This window comes from Nelumbo lutea, chromosome 1 (assembly GCF_056320005.1).
Source record: "Nelumbo lutea isolate HS-2025 chromosome 1, American lotus-T2T, whole genome shotgun sequence".
Lineage (NCBI taxonomy): Eukaryota > Viridiplantae > Streptophyta > Magnoliopsida > Proteales > Nelumbonaceae > Nelumbo > Nelumbo lutea.
Window position 1 is genome coordinate 72,386,895 of NC_142684.1, and position 16,671 is coordinate 72,403,565.

Below are 16,671 nucleotides of genomic sequence, written 5' to 3' on the forward strand. Positions count from 1 at the left end.
GACAATTACGGATCACCAAAATCATGGATAGCAGTAGGAAAATCAACATTAATTTAGTTTGTTAGACTAATTAACATTAACATTCAATAAAAATGTGCACAAGAACCAATGAATACTTGAATTAAAAAGAAAGAAAATAAATTAACTACATAACCTCACAATGACACAATCGAACCTCCCCCCTTGAACCAGAAAAAGAAGCTTAACTGCTTATGATCTGTGAAACCTCCATGCTCTGCTCCTCCATGGCCGAACTGATCTTCTTGAGTTGCTTGATGCTTGATTGCTGGATGATTGAGTGATGCTAGAGCTGGTCCGCCCCCCTCTTTATATAGCCAAAGGAGAGGGTTGTTTTCCAACTCCTTCTAGGAGATCATCTTATCTTAAGAGAGTCCTGATCTTCTTTGAACTAATCTTATCCTATCTCTTATCTAATCACCATCCTTCTTATCTTTATAGGATTACATTCAGAATTTAGATCTAATAAGACTCTCTCCCTCCTTAGAGGTTACATTCAAATTAGGACTCTAGGCTCTTGCATTCGAGTTGGGCTTCTCTGATAACTTGGGTTGCTTCCATGTTCTTCTTCGAGTTGGGCTTCAGCTGTGAAATGGGCTTGGCTGCGAACCTTGCTCCGAATTCGGGTCCAATTTTGGACTTGATGCGGACCGAATCTACAAAAACCCAAAACAAAAAAGTTGTGGGCCTTCCTTTCATATTTCTAATAATTCTTGAATTGTCCAATTCGGAGTTCGGAATTGAGAGTTATGCCCAGATTACTCACTATCACCGAAACTATGCAAATTCACCCGATTTGCCCTATTTTCTTCCAATTGCCTTCTTTATTGCCCTGAATTGAAATACAAGAGTAATGAGTCTATTTAAGTGCTAAATAAATAAAAAAGAGTGAATATTAGGGGATAAAAATAGGGTTCTTTTCAGTCTCATCACTGCAACACCGAAGGGTGGCCCTTCCCGACTCATTGGAGGGCATCCATTCAAGTCCCCAACGTTAGACTGGACCTGAAGACAAGGGAGGAGGTCTGATCTTGGGCAGAGCTCGGCCTAAAGTTTGAAGACTTTGTGACCGAGGAGAAGCTCGTGCAAGCCGACTTGAGTACTCTTGGTAGGTCGCTATTTAGTGTACTTTTTCTATTCATTTCTTTGGTATTGTATCTGACTTAGCTCGTTTTCATCGCAGTTGCCATGGACGACATCCATGTCGATGAGCTCTTCGGGAGCATGAAGAAGGGGAAGAAGAAGAAGAGAACCTCCAAAAGGGCTCGCGTTGAGAGTGAAGCAGCCAGGACTGAGGCTATTGTTCCTGAGCTTGGGCACCCACGAATTACTGAGAAGCCTTCTGTGATCGATTTGGTTGATGAGGACTCGGGCAAGCCCACCCCACCCCGCATGCCCGAGGAGGCTACATCTTTAGAGCCCATCCCAGTGGCTGCCACTTCTTCGGGTAGTGATGCTCCAATTCGGAGCATTTTGACTCCAAAGTTTGGCATTCTCAAGAGCAAGGATGCGGTGTTCACTAAGGAGTTCGCTCATTGGGCCCACTTGCCAGTTGCTCAGCTCGAGGCCTGTGCGGCTATGCACTGTATGATGGTATATTCTTGAACTTGTCTTTCAAATTGTCTCGTACTTAGATCTTTTTTTTTTTTATACTGACTCATTTTCTTCTCTTGGTAGGTGAATTCCTCCATCCATGCCTTGGTTTATCAGTCCGAGGTGAACCTGAAGAGGGCTCTCAAAGCCGAGGAGTCTTCCCGAAATGCCCACGCCGAACTAAACTTAGCTCGCAACGAAATCAACCAAGTGAAGAACAACGCGCGAGCTAAGAAGGAGATGCTAACTCTGTTGATGTCGGAGAAGAAGGAGCTCGAGGAGCGTGAAACGGCATTGAAGAGGGTGGTCGAGAACCTCAAGACCCACGTGAAGGAATGAACCGAGCTACTGCTTCAAGTGATGGAGGAGGCCAAGGTTAAGGCTGTTGAGAAGTACAAGTCCTCAGTGGAGCTTCAGGAAAGGTTGGTCGAGGCAAGGATAGCGGGTTACCGCAAGGGATTCAAACTCAATAGTTGGTTGACTTGATGTGAATTTCCCCACCTCGACCTCAGTGCCATAACTACATCAAAGATCACCAAGGGGATGGCCATCGAAGCTGCCAAAGATCCGTACTCCAAAGCGGAGAGTGATGATGACCTGCTTGACGAGGAGGAGCAAACCGGTGCTAGTGAGAACCATATGGAAATAGATCCTCCTGCCGAAGTCTCCAATAAGGATGAAGAGCCCCGGAGAGATTGAATGCCTCTTTTCTTAGACCCCCTTACATACAATGTATATCCCTTAAGGTCATTGGATGGCCCCTCCTTACTTGGTGGGCCCCACTACCCTGAAAAGGGATGCGTGCGGAAACCCTAGCCGACTAAGGCCTACCAGAAATATGACTTTATAAAAGTTAGTGGGAGCCACTCTGGTTTGACCTTAATTAGAACTAGGGCATAATTTTATTCCCTCCTGCAAATATGAGTGCATGTGATAGGGAGATCCATATGATGGACTCTCTAAAGAACTTCCGTCTTTAGCACAATGATGGGTCCTTCACTAGTGAGGAAACGCACAATAAAATTGGGCTATCCATTTGTTGTTGGATCTGTCAGAGTGTTTCATAAGATGATAGGGGCGTCATAGACCAATGTGGGAGGGGCTTCAGCAGAAAATGGGAACTCTCTCTCGGTACATTGGCATAACCTGAATATGATGGGTGAGCACTCACTGGACAGAAAGGTTTACTTGAAAATGGCTCTGAACCTTGTCTGACAGAGGCCAAAGGGAAACTCATTCAATGAGTGGATATGATCTGTCACAGAAAGGTGGTGGGGTTATGCAGCTGAAACAGTTGGCTTCACGCACCCCATGTGATTTCCCACATTTCTAGAGACATTTCATCATCTCCGTCACTGAGAAAGGAGGAAAATCTCAGAGATGAACAAATGGGAATGGAACATAGATTAAAAAACCATATCTATGTAGGTAACATGAATCAAACTAAGGTTGTGGACTAATGTCTTTGCTGTTTTATCAGAAAATGACAAATGGTTAATTCGCAAAGTTTCTAGGTGATAACAAGCTTAAGGTGGTGAAAAAATCCTGCCCTGGAGCGTCCGGGTGATAGGGCTTCTAAGGCCCGTAGGAGGGACTACCAGGATTGGGAGGATAAGAACTCCCTAGCCCGCTGCTTTGTCATTGCCTCACTGGACAACTCAATACAGAGGCAGTTCAATCAGATCGAACTAGCCAATGACATATTGGACAGTCTAAAGACAATGTATAAAGAGCATAACCGTTCTACTCGACAGAAGGTCCTGAAACTATTCATGACCGTGCAGATGTCCAAAGGGCAGAAAGTTCATGACCATTATCTTCCAATGATGGGCTACATTAACAAACTTAAAGCCCTTGGATCCGGGCTAGATCTTGGTACACAAGTAGATGCCATCTTGAATTCTTTGCCCTTTCCTTCAATGCGTTCACAATGAACTACAACATGAATAAGCTGAATGTCAGCGTCCAGGAACTCAACAATATGTTGCCGAGGGTCGAGGACTTACTTAAGAAGGATGAGCCTGTGGTTATGCTTGCTGAAACTAACAAATCGGGCAAGAAAAAGAGAAAGGCAAAGAAGCCCCAGAAGAAAGCTGCCAAGCCTAAGAAGCAGAAGAAGAACAAGGCATCTGATGTCTGTCACTTCTGCAAGCAAACCGACCACTGGAAGAGGAACTGTCCTGCCTAACTGGAATCTAAGAAAGGTAACGTCGAAACTTGTGTCATAGAAACTAATATGTTAGTTACTTCTGTGTCCTAGTGTGTTGACTCCGGGGCTTCAACTCATGCGTGTAACTCACTCCAGGGGTTCAAAGTTAGCAGAAAATTGAGTGAAGGCGAAGTGACACTATTCTTGGGAACGACTGCAAGTGTTGCAACTGCGGCAATAGGAACCGTAGAATTAGTCTTTAGAGAATGAGTGCTTGTACTTAAAGATTGTCTTTATGTACAGAACTTGAGAAGAAATTTAATTTCTTTTTCTAAACTATGTGCTGATGAATATACTGTTTATTTTAGTAATATGAATACTATTAAATGGAATAACAAATTCATCGCACGCGGGGAACTGGAGAACGGTCTCTATGTTCTATATCCTTCTCTATAAACTAACTTAACCGAAACTACGTCGATCAAAAATCCCAAGAAAAGGAATCGTGATACAGTAAATCCCACATGCCTCTGGCATTACCGACTTGGCCATATTGGTGTTGACCGAATCACAAGGCTGGTAAAGGATGGTCTTTTGGATTTTCTAACCGTAGAAGATCTTCCCACTTGTGAACCTTGCCTCCAAGGTAAGATGACTAATCGGCCATTTGACGGTAAACCTGAAAGATCTGCAGGCACACTTGACCTAATACATACTGATGTATGTGGTCCCCTGAGTGTTAGGACACAAAATCAACACGTGTATTTCATCACCTTTATAGATGATTTTTCACGATATGGTAACGTGTACCTAATGAGACAAAAGTTTGAATCCTTTGAAAAGTTCAAAGAGTTCAGACAAGAAGTCGAGAAACAGTTTGGGAGAGAAATTAAGGCCCTTTGATCAGATCGAGGTGACGAGTATCTCTTTGACGAATTCAAGGACTATTTAAAGGTCAATGGGATAGTGTCACAATTAGCTCCTCCTATTACACCTCAACTCAACGGTGTTTCAGAGAGGAGGAATAGAACCTTGTTGGACATGGTCCGGTCACTTCTCGTACGTTCAGAATTACCCACATCCTTTTGGGGATACGCATTAAAGACTGCTATCTACGTGCTGAATCGGGTTCTAACCAAATCAGTTCCGAAAACTCCATATGAACTATAGACTGGAAGGAAGCCAAGTGTAAGACACTTGAAGATTTGGGGTTGTCCTACACACGTTAAAAGAACAAGTGCAGACAAGTTGGAGTCCAAAACCAGTCGTTGCCTATTTATAGGCTACCCAAAAGATTCAGTGGGTTATCTATTCTATGACCCAAGTGAGCAGAAAGTGTTTTGCAGTCAAAACGCCCAATTGTTAGAAACCGAATACATCCTGGACACCCATCGTCAAGAAATAGTTCTTGATGAGGAGAGCTCAGGAGCAGTGAGAGATGTCCTACAAGTTCCAGGTAGTGACCAACCTAGAAGATCCACTCGGATATCCAGACCACCAGTCCGATATGGTTATGACCAGGATAGTTACCTAGTGGAAGCCTTGATTACTGAGGAGGAGGGATAACTCCTAATTAAGAGGTTTCTTAATCAAGAAGAAAAGAGGAGAAACCCTAAGAGATCTCAATATCAAATTTCAAACCTAGGGTTTTTTGCAAGAAAGAAAGCATCCTGTGAATTGAGATTGGATCTCATACACACTCCAGAAAGAAGAGAAGTTATTCAGCCATCTTCGTCCCAGGAGCTCTCCTCCAGCCGCCACCATTCTTTCTGACAAGATTCGATCTTTGAAGAAGAAATAATCAAGAAATCAGTTCTTGACATCAATTTTGCAAAAAAGACTGAAAAAGATTTGGTGCTCAGAGTTTCCAGAGGATTCTTGTGAATGATCCAGTGTGTAGGACGCACTCTGCTGGTTCTGTTCCACATACAACTGTGTCATCTTCAACAGAAGCGGATCTTGGTGTCCTCTTTGGGCGTGAACACCAACTTTGGGAGATACTGCTTCTCTGGATCAGGTATAATTCCTCTCTTCCCTTTTGGTTCAGATTTGGTTCAATTATGGTTCAAGTAGGATCCTTGAATATTGTATTCTAAATTCAGGGAATATGATTCCTAGTTGAGAGAAGGTAGAAAAATTTTTGAAATTCCCCCACCCATTCCGCAGTCTTTATGACGTCCATTAGATGGATCCTACCATTCTTTCAGTATCGCTCTGTTAGTCACTTCTGCTTGCTCATTCACCTAGGGGTGTGCCACCGAGGTAAAATTTTGTTGAATTCCCATTTCAGCACACCAATTTTGAAACTTAATATCTTCGAACTACTTCCCATTGTCGGATATCAGCACTCGACGTAGTCCGAAGTGACAAACTATGCTTTTCCAGAAGAAACTCTGTATGTTGCGGGCTGTGATCGTTGCCAAGGGTTCGACTTCCACCCACTTCGTAAAGTAATCTACTACTACAACCAAGAACCTCCTTTGCACTGTTGCTGGCAAGAAAGGACCAAGGATGTCGATTTCCCACTACACGAAGGGCCACGGGCTAGTGAGGTATTTCAAATCAGCAGCAGGTTGATGGTGAATGTTGGCATGCCTTTAACACTTGTCACACTTTTTGACGAGCTCGAGCGCATCTGCCTTCATCGTGGCCTAGTAATAGCCTTGCTTTAACACTTTCTGCATGAGAGCTTTGCCCCCCAAGTGTCCACCGCACAAGCCTTCATGGGTGTCGCAAAGTAAATGCTCAACTTCCAAGGGTCACAAGCAGCATAGGTAAGGGAGCATGAAAGATCTTTTGTACAACTGTTCGTCTATAAGGACGTACTTAGCTGACCGGCGCTCTACCCTTCAGGCCGCATTGCGTTTTGTAGGTAGGGTCCCATGGAGCAGATAACTCATGAGTGGGTCGATCCAGCTTGGTTCCGCTTGTGATACGGGACTGACCTCTTCTGCCCCCCCCCCCCCCCGAGAATGTTGGGTCGAGGTAAGTCCTTTATGTACGCAATTCGCATGTTGTTGCTGCTCGTGCTAGCTAGTCACAACAAGGCATCGGCCTCAGCATTCTTGGACCTCGGAATTTGTTTGATAAAGTAGGAGACGAAGTTGCACAGAATCTTTTTGACTTTGGCCAAGTAAGTTGCCATAGTGGGGTCATGGGCTTCGTACTCACCAATGGCTTAGTTAACCACTAGTTGTGAGTCGTTGCATACGATGAGGTGCTTTTCTTTCATTTCCCTTGCTAAGATTAACCCGATGACCAATGCCTCGTTGTTTGATGCCTCGAATCCGAACCAGAGAGCATATTCCATCTTCACCTCGCTTGGGTTGTACAGTATCTGTCCTGCATTGCTTCCCTGCTGGTTGGACGAGTCGTCGATGTGGAGGATCTAGGGCTTACTGCCTTACTGGCTTGACTAAAGGGTCGGTATTAAGTTTTTGAGTTATAATTTTTGAATCAATTCGAGGCATTTTTGTCGTGGACCAAGAAAAAACATCTAAGTTTTCAAGTAAGAAACTTACTAGCTGTGAGCAAAGTGGTTCATTGGTCGAGGCACCGATCTGGAGAGTCTTGGTCGGTTCATTAGCAGAGACTGGTATGTGGACCGTCTCCTCTTTCGGGGTAGCTCACTCGTCGATATACTCCGCTGGTCACTCGAGCTCAACATCCTCCACTAGCTTAGCTTTTCCTTTTAGGGCAGCCATGTAGCAATTGCATGATTCGAGCTGGTCACCTCGCACGACTCCCACCCCGTAATCAGTTGGAAACTTCATCGCCAAATAGTAAGTGCCTAAGTGGATACTATCGCACGTAGAACATGCATGATGAGTTGACCTACTATAGCATTGTAGGGGGAGGGAGTTGCGACTACCAAGAATGTGTGCTCAAATTGCACGATGTTTGGCCACATGTCGGCTTCCACGGGTAGTGTGATTTGACCAAGAGGTCTAACCTCCTCGTCGTTGGACCCTACTAAAGGAGTATCTTCCACAGGTAGTGTAACTATAGTTTGTCAAACCTCTCCTTGAAGAGTATATCTGTCGAGCTGTCTGAGTCTACCAAGATGTGCTTTACCTCAAAGTCATTAATTCTCAGCTTCACCACTTGGGCATCATCATGAGGGCACTAGATCCCACGTGCATTGTCCTCAGTGAAGTATATTGGTTCTTTGAGCCGAGGTTGCTTTGGTGGGTTTTCCTCTTCGTTCTCTAACTCGCAGAACGAGGTCCTCCCAGCTGTTGATGTACACCCGACGATGATGGACCCACCGGTGATCATGTAAATTACCCCGCGGGTCGATCTTTCCTCCTTCAATTGTTGCAGTGGCTACTCATTCTACCTACTGATCTCGGGGCCATTCCTCCTCTAGTCCCCCTGTCAATCTGTTAGTCCCCTCTCTTCTTGCAAGATGTAGTTCTTCAGGTATCTGGGTCGGATAAGTTCCTTGATCTCGTCGTAGAGATTCTTGCAATTCTCTGTGTTGTGTCCCTGATCTTGGTTGAAATGACAGTAAACATTTGGGTTTCTTGTTGTTGGGTCTCCCCTTAGCCTGGGAGGCCATTTAACGAAGGAGGAGTCCTTAATACTCATTAGGATCTCTCATCTCTTAGCGTTCAAAGGCGTATAGCTCCTTCTCTCCACAAGTGGGGTCCTGGAGCATCGACCTGACTTACGAGTTCGCGAGGGGAGCTGGCTTCTTGAGTTGCTTCTTCCCCTGCTCAGGGACTTGCTTTTCTTCATTTTCTATCCACCATTGCTCATTCATTCATTCTCTCTCTTCCTCTTTTCCGGCGGTGGGTTGTCGATCTTTTGATTGATCTCCTCCTCGGTATCGATGAACTGATCTGCTAACTTTAGAAATTCGGTGATGTCATTTGGTTTGTTAGCTACCACATGCCACTTAAACTCTTTGTGGGTGATTCCTTTCTTTACTACAGTGAGACGCACCGTCGAGTCGAGGTCTGGTATTTGCAAGCAAGTGTCTTTGAAGTGTTTAATATAGCTTTTGATCGATTCTCCTTTCCTCTGAACCACGTTTAAAAGGTTTTTCTGCAATTTCGGACACTTCTTGCTAGTAATGAAGAGTGCAGTAAACAAGTCGGCAAACTAGGATCAGCTTTTGATAGAGCCTAGTGCGAGATTTCGGTACCAAGTTCGAACTACCCCTTTAAACGTAGTAGAGAAGGAAACACACATGCAAGACTCATCAGCCCCAACTAGGTGCATCTGAGACTGGAAAGAGTTCATGTGGTCATTGGGGTCAAATGACCCGTCATACTTGTCTAATGGGGGCATCTTAAAATCTTTTGGCACTGGAGTTGCCAAGAGCTCGGGAGACAGAGGGGATAACCGACAAAGTAGTGGAAGTGCAGTCTTTGTAGCCACCAAGCTCGCTTCTTCCTTTGGTTTGCTCTTCTTGCTTGCCTGGCTTCGTTGGCGGGCTGTTCCTGGCCGAGGGACAGCGTACTTTGCGACATCGCCGTTGTTGCATCTTCATCGGTTTACCGGATGCACTAAACGAGGTCATGAAACTGGGAATGCCCGATTCCAAGGGGAACCACGGATGGCTCAGAGAAAGTTGCGCCTACCACTGGGGGAAGTGGGACGCTTACTTGCGTGGTGCTTGGTGGTGCGAACAGTGACGGGACTCCGAACGCTGTGAGCGGAATAGTGAACTGGCTGATGCCTACCATAGGACTTTGGGGGAAGGTTGATTGTCGGGCTTGCCCCTGGTGACGTTTATCTTGACACTTTTTCCGGTGTGGCTGGAAGATGGCATTGAGGTTGAGATTAAGTTTGAAACTATAAAGAGATAGGGATGACCTTTCGATCATTTCCCACAGACGACGCCAATTGATGGTGCGCGATCTGGCTACTTCTAGCTGGAGGGCAATCCGAACTCCAATTCGGGGGTGAGCTAGATCAATCTACAAAACAGTGGATCAGAGAACCCATGGTAGTTAACCCAGTGAGATCGCTCAAATGCTTAATTCAGTACTTATGCTATAAATGCAAGCTAAATGCTTGAGAGCTTGAGTGCTAGTGAGTAGAATAATCATGCGTACCTTTGCCTTGAGGTTTCATGTCTTTATATACTGGAGTAGTCATGGGCCTTACAAAAGAGCTCCAGGATCTCCGGGCTGTGGAGATAAGGCTTGTTCCATTTTTGAAGGAGAGCAGTATGTTGATAAGGTTTATCATTTACATCCGATTTAGGTGGAGCTTGAACGAGTTCTCATCATGATCTCAAGAAATTTGGGATTTGTATGCTCATCGTGATCTCAAGAGATTCGGGATCTGTTGGCTCATCGTGATTTCAAGAGATTCGGGATCTGTTGGGGAGGCCTTTGGAGTCGGTTATGTAGCGCTTCGACTCATTAGCTCCGAGTTGGAACCTTGATTCTTTAGTCTCGAACTGGATTGGGTGTCGAGGTGCCTCTACACTGAGGTGGGTTTTGGGCCGAGGTGGTTGAATACCCAAACTCCGAATGTTGCAAACTGGGCTTGCCTAGCTGAGTTGTCATCCTTCGATCAGATCGCGCCTACCTGTCCCCTTCTTGCTAGGTCATGCCAAATCACCATCCATCAAGATAAATAGTGGGTTTTTATGATATAGGTTAATAAGCTAGTGGAAAAGGGAGGCGGTAGGTTTAGGTTCTAGGTTGATGGAAAAGTGTGCATAGGCAATAGTTAAGCATGGGAGAGGGAAACATCATATTCATAAAGTGCTCTTTGTTCATTTTTTTGAATAAAGAAAAAAAAAGGAAAATCACAAAAAACTGAAATCATATCTAACACCCTACAAGTTCCCTACATTAGTGTGCATTGGAAACATCTCCCTAGTTGTCACTGGAAGATGTTCCCATTAGATAGTTGCGATGTGCTTTGGGGCGCTAATGTGAATTCTAGAGAACAATAATACATAGATATGGGCTACATGGAATTACCTATAATTAAAACAATAAAAAGTAGAAAAAAAAAGACAACTACCACATCAAATCATTCCAGTTTAATATATAGATATAGATAGAATTTTTAGCACATGACATGTTACATAATACCATGATCTCACCCAAGCGGCCAAGCCCCACTTGAGCTTTTGCTATGCTTGGAGCTGGCCAAGGCGGGGCTGGATAGTGTTTATGTTGTATGGGATGCTTATTGTGCAAGTGGGCTAGTAAGGGTCTACATTCGATTGGTTCGGTTCAAATCAAGGACTAACTGACTAATCAATTTGGTCATATCCCTAAACTAAATCAAAACGAATCAAACTGAACCAAATTTGGTTTTTTGACATTAGGAATATTTAAAAGATCTAAATTTTTGACACTGGGCCACTAGGGTAGTTTGTTCAATCTAGTTCAATCACCAATGACTCTAAATCCGAAATTTCCAATCTCGTCAGTAGTATGTTATCTCATACTGACATTCCTGGAGGCTTGAGTTTTGTCACTTTGTGTTTTGCCTCTTGAGTTTCCAATTTCCAGTGGAAACTTTCCACTTTCCACTCTTCAACTCCTACTTCAACTTGTCTAGTCTAGTAGTCTTGTTTCGTCTTAGGCTGCATTTGGCATTTCTTATTTCAAGGGCTTATCACCTTTTTACAATTAAAATGTCCTATGAACACTGAATTTTTAATTGCAAAAAGGAGATTAGTACTTAAAATATGAAATGCCAAAAGTAGCCTTAGGCCCTATTTGATGATTAAGTACTTGTTAAAAGAATTCACAAGTACTTCTTAGAAGTACTTATTTTAACAGCTCTTAAGGCTATTTGGTAAGCGACTTTTCAAATCACTTATTATGTTTTTAAGCACTTATCGGGGGTGGTAATGTTTGGTAAGCTACTTTCCCCATAAATGCTTATATTTACGCAAATGACAATTTTAACCCTCACTTCACTCATACATATATACAATGCTTTTCACATGTTTTATTACACATTTCAACTGAGAGCCCACGTGGACCTCCATGTGGGCTGCCATGTGGATCCAATTAATAATAATAATAATAATAATAACTAATATTAACAAATAATGAATAATATTGGTAAATAACAAAATACTACAAGAAAGTGCTTTTACTATGTAGATTTCACAAATTACTTCCAGAAAGCACTTTTAAGGCGCAATTTACATAAAATACTTCCAAAAAGTGCTTTTAAGGCACAATTCACAAAATACTTTTAGAAAGTACTTTTTAGGTACAGTTTTCACAAAATACTTTCAGAAAGTACTTTTAAGGTGTGATTTACATAAAATACTTTCAGAAAGCACTTTTAAGGCGCGATTTACACAAAATACTTCCAAAAAGTACTTTTACGATGTAGTTTTCACAAAATACTTTCAAAAAGTACTTTTAAGGCATAATTTTCACAAAATACGTCCACTAAGTACTTTTAAGGTGTAGTTTTCACAAAATACTTTTAGAAAGCACTTTTAAGGCACGGTTTACACAAAATACTTCTAGGAAGTACTTTTAAGGCATAATTTACACAAAATACTTCTAGAAAGTACTTTTAAGGCATAGTTTACACAAAATACTTCTAGAAAGTACTTTTAAGGCACAGTTTTCACAAAATACTTTCAAAAAGTACTTTTAAGACAATTTTCATAAAATACTTCCAGAAAGTACTTTTAAGGCACAGTTTTCACAAAATACTTCCAGAAAGCACTTTCAAGATACAATTTTCTAAAATACTTCCAAAAAGTGCTTTTAAGGTGTAGTTTTCACAAAATACTTATAAAAGATGTAATTAAAATTCAATTTTCACAAGCCAATTCCCTGTCCATATTTGTTTAATGTGCCTTAAAGTAACATAAAAGTGCGGACATTTGTAAAATTGCATATCATTTGGACATGTACAACATGCCCAATGTAATAACTCCAACTAGTAAAACACACGTGAATGCCCAGTACACAGGTTAATTTGGATGCATCATTCCGACTAGACGGCTTAGCAATTGAAGAATCATGTAAAGGTATAAAATGATGGAATTAACAATCTGCTTCTTCGTATGTTTTATATGAGGAAAACACTACACCACTGTAACGATGGACCTGCGAGTTGCATTAGGTCCAGGTATCATATATACCTGGGCGACGACCAATGAACACTACGTAGTATTTCTTACCAATCATTAATGACCTATAATGAGAGAATATATACTATCAACTACTAGATTAACATAAAGTATCAAAAACACAAAGTTCCAACATATAATAAAGTCAAGTATATCCGCATTGGATGCATAATGTTTATCAAATCCAAAGAAAAACAAACACTAAGACCACCAACATTGGTTATGTTGATCTACGCCTCCTCAATGGTGGCTGATTTTGGTCAGCATATATTGCATCTGCAAGTTGTTGCCTAAGCAACAACATTTCTTGTTGTTGAACCACATTGTCGATAGCAACCTCATCGAAACCTTCACCATTTGTTTTAGATAGATGTTGAATTTCAATCTCTTCATCATTCTCAAACTCATTAAATAGGGTGTCTCTGTCCTGGTTCTACCGGATGAAGTTGTGTATTGCCATGCAAGCCACAACCATTAACCATTGTGTCTTTAATGGATAGCATGGCATACACTTCAGAATAGGGAATTGAGCCTTTAATACACCGAAACTTCGATCGATAACACTTCTCAAGGAGGCATGGGCATTATTGAAGTACTCTTCCTTTGTTGTAGGTTGTCCTCCCCTTCGAAAATCAGGCAAGTGGTACCGTGTATTACGGTACGGTGCCATGTAGCCAACAATGTTGGGGTATGCAAAATCAACAACATAATACTTACCTAAGAATAATAAAGAGAATATGAATATATTTTTACACTTTATATAAAACAAATATGCGATAGTCATTTGCGGTTCCCTCACATGCGACCATTACATTTTGTGTGCAAGGCCCTTTTCTATGCCGGTACGGTGTTTGCTTATCAGTAGGGACCCATGCTGATATGTTTGTCCCATCAATAGCTCAAAAGAAAGCAGTAGCTTTCAATATCAATTATTTACGATGTAGTTTTAAAAAAGGGCTCATAATGTAAGAATGCTACCTTGAAATATGGCCCATATTTTGGATTCTGGCGGATGTTTGGAGGGACAATGTTGAAGTTGGGAGGGCATATTATTGACAATGAGAGCTTGACTATCACCATCAGCATGTCATTGAAAAAACGACTAATTGTCTCGTTGGAATGTTCAAACCGCTCTTGCATCATCTGATTCCTCTCATTATGTCCAACAATATGAAGGAAAATGGCTAGTTGTTCCTCCACTGAAATATCCTCACTGTTTGCAATGAGGCCGCACTCTTTCAAAGTATTGCAGTCATATAAATACATCTTTGTCCATATGACAAAGTTCATACAATCAATCATCATGCCCTTCAAGGAGAGACCTTGCGTACATTGCTTCCGTACAGTCCATGGTATGTTTGGGTTCTTTGTGAACCCAAGTATCACAATAAAACACACTCACCATGGAGACAACATTCACAATGCAATCATGCTCATCATTAGTACCCATCACCCCATTGTAAGAGAAGCTACTATCGAAATCGGACTATGTATCTAATACTACCTCAGTCTTCGTTTCAATTTCCTTATCAATAGCCATCTCTTACACTATCATGAAATTTAGTAAAGACAAACAAAATTAATAATCAATGAATGAAGACATAAATGCAGAAAATATAAAAAACACACATTTAATTAACATAAAAATATAAATAAAGTCCAACGATAATAATCCTACGAAATACTAGTCAAAATGAAGAGTACTCAAGTTCTCTAGTCTATGTGACAAACATAAACTTAAACACAAATTGATGCAAACAAGTTTCACACACTATTGGAATGCTCATACAACTCTTGGATCATCTTCAATCGTACGGCAGGAGACCCAATTGCAATAAACAAGTCATAGAATTCACCCTTCATGAATTGGAGACTAGCAAACATGAATAAAGGACTCCTCTCATCAATCTCAAGGATCTCTTTTAGGAGGTTAAAGCATCGTTCCATAGAACTTAGTCTCTTGTCCTGGCCAATTTTACGGGTAGTTGATAGCTCAAATGCAGATGCAATTCTGTCTATACACTTGCTAATCCGCATAGCACCTGATGTCTTTTTTTTTCCTTATAGAGTTGCTACTCTCCCCTACATCTCTTCTATATGAGTGAATGCTTGTTGGGACCCTTCCAACATCCTGCATTGTTTCAGATGCAGACATGGGTGTCTTTGGTTCGTGTTGTAATTCCTTATCCATCTAGTCATCATCTAGAGTCGGTTGCAAGGATACATCCACCCAAGTTTTATGCAATTCAGGAGTCCACGTAGACCGAGAACTCCCCCCATTTCTCCCTTGACTAATAGCCATAACCTACTAATTATGTTAATATTGACAATAAAATAAAAGATAAATGGCCACAAGAATAATATACCTGAATCCAAGTATATGAATTATGTTAGTATTGACAAATATGTTAATTTGTTTATTCTTATTCAAATCAAGTTTTGAATTCAGGCTTGAGCATGCAATAGGCTTGGACTAGCATTTGCTTGGCCTTTATGGCCAAGGTAGAGTTGGACTTGGGTTTGAGATGAGGTTGGGCCTAAGGTGGGCTTCTAGGTTGGAGTTGACACTGGCCTTGGTTGGGCCATAGGCTGAAATGGGCTTGGACGACTTCCTTGGCCTTGGCAGATTTTGGATGTGGGTTGGAATGGTTTGGACCTAAGGTTACAGCCGGCCTATATGGCCTTGGCCGAGTTGGGCTGAGCATGGAATCGGTTTGAGATGAGCTTGGGCCTAAGGTGGGCTTCTAGATTGGAATGGGCTTAGGATTCTAGGGGTATGTGTGGGCCTGTGGTTCCTTAATGCCAGCCAACCCAAGGCTAGTAAAGAGAAGAACTTCATTAAGAAAGTTTGAACAAAATGTAAAGCCATCACATCTAATACTAAAACATGCAAACCCTAAATAAAATGCAAAGAATTAAACAATATAACAATCGATTGGTAAATCATGATCATTCAATAAGTGGGCCCATACAGAACATCCAATCAAACCACAGTGAGATGATTACACGGGAAACTGAGCTACAACAACCAACCAGGTCACGACTGTGAATGCTGAAAGCTGACTCCCAAATCCCAATTGTATTTGTTCATGAGATACTACTGCTCGGATGGTTTATGGTTCAAATCCCTCAGAGCTTAGATTACCGAGAAATGAAGAAAAGATGCTTGGTTGATTTGGTCTTAATGAGGAAAAACAAAGAGCATAAAACAAATGGTTTGCCACATGTATTTAGGCTTATTTGTATCAGCCTCTTGTGTTTTGGCCTTGAGTATTTATCCTGTGTATTACCTAAGATTATTTATTTGAATGCAACTCAATTGAAGAAACACCTATTAGTGTCACTGAACTGAACAAGGGTCAATTGATCTTAAGATACTTATCACTCACTCTGTTCCTGTATCATATCCAGATCCACCCAAAGAACTACTTTGTAAGTATTCTGTAATAGAATTATCTAAATCCTGTTATGTATTCTTTTAAATAATCTCATTTTGGATGTTTCCTTTGATACAGAAGAAGCTATGACAAAACTTGGTGTGTATTGTCCAAATCCTTTTTGCAATGGGTGTGGGTTGGATTTGCTAGATGAGTCAGATGTCGACAACCCAAAATATGTGGGATTTTTAATGGAATCCCAAAAAGGCTCCATGTGTCTGTCATAGAAACAAAATTCTTCCATGTGGGATTTTTAGTGCCTTTTGAGTTTTCCAAATCCCACTTAATGGTAATTAATTTTACTATTATTCTATTAATCATTTAGTGTTTTTATTTAGTACTAATACTAATACTAACTAAAATTTTGATTGGGCCCAAAGCCCAAAGGGAGA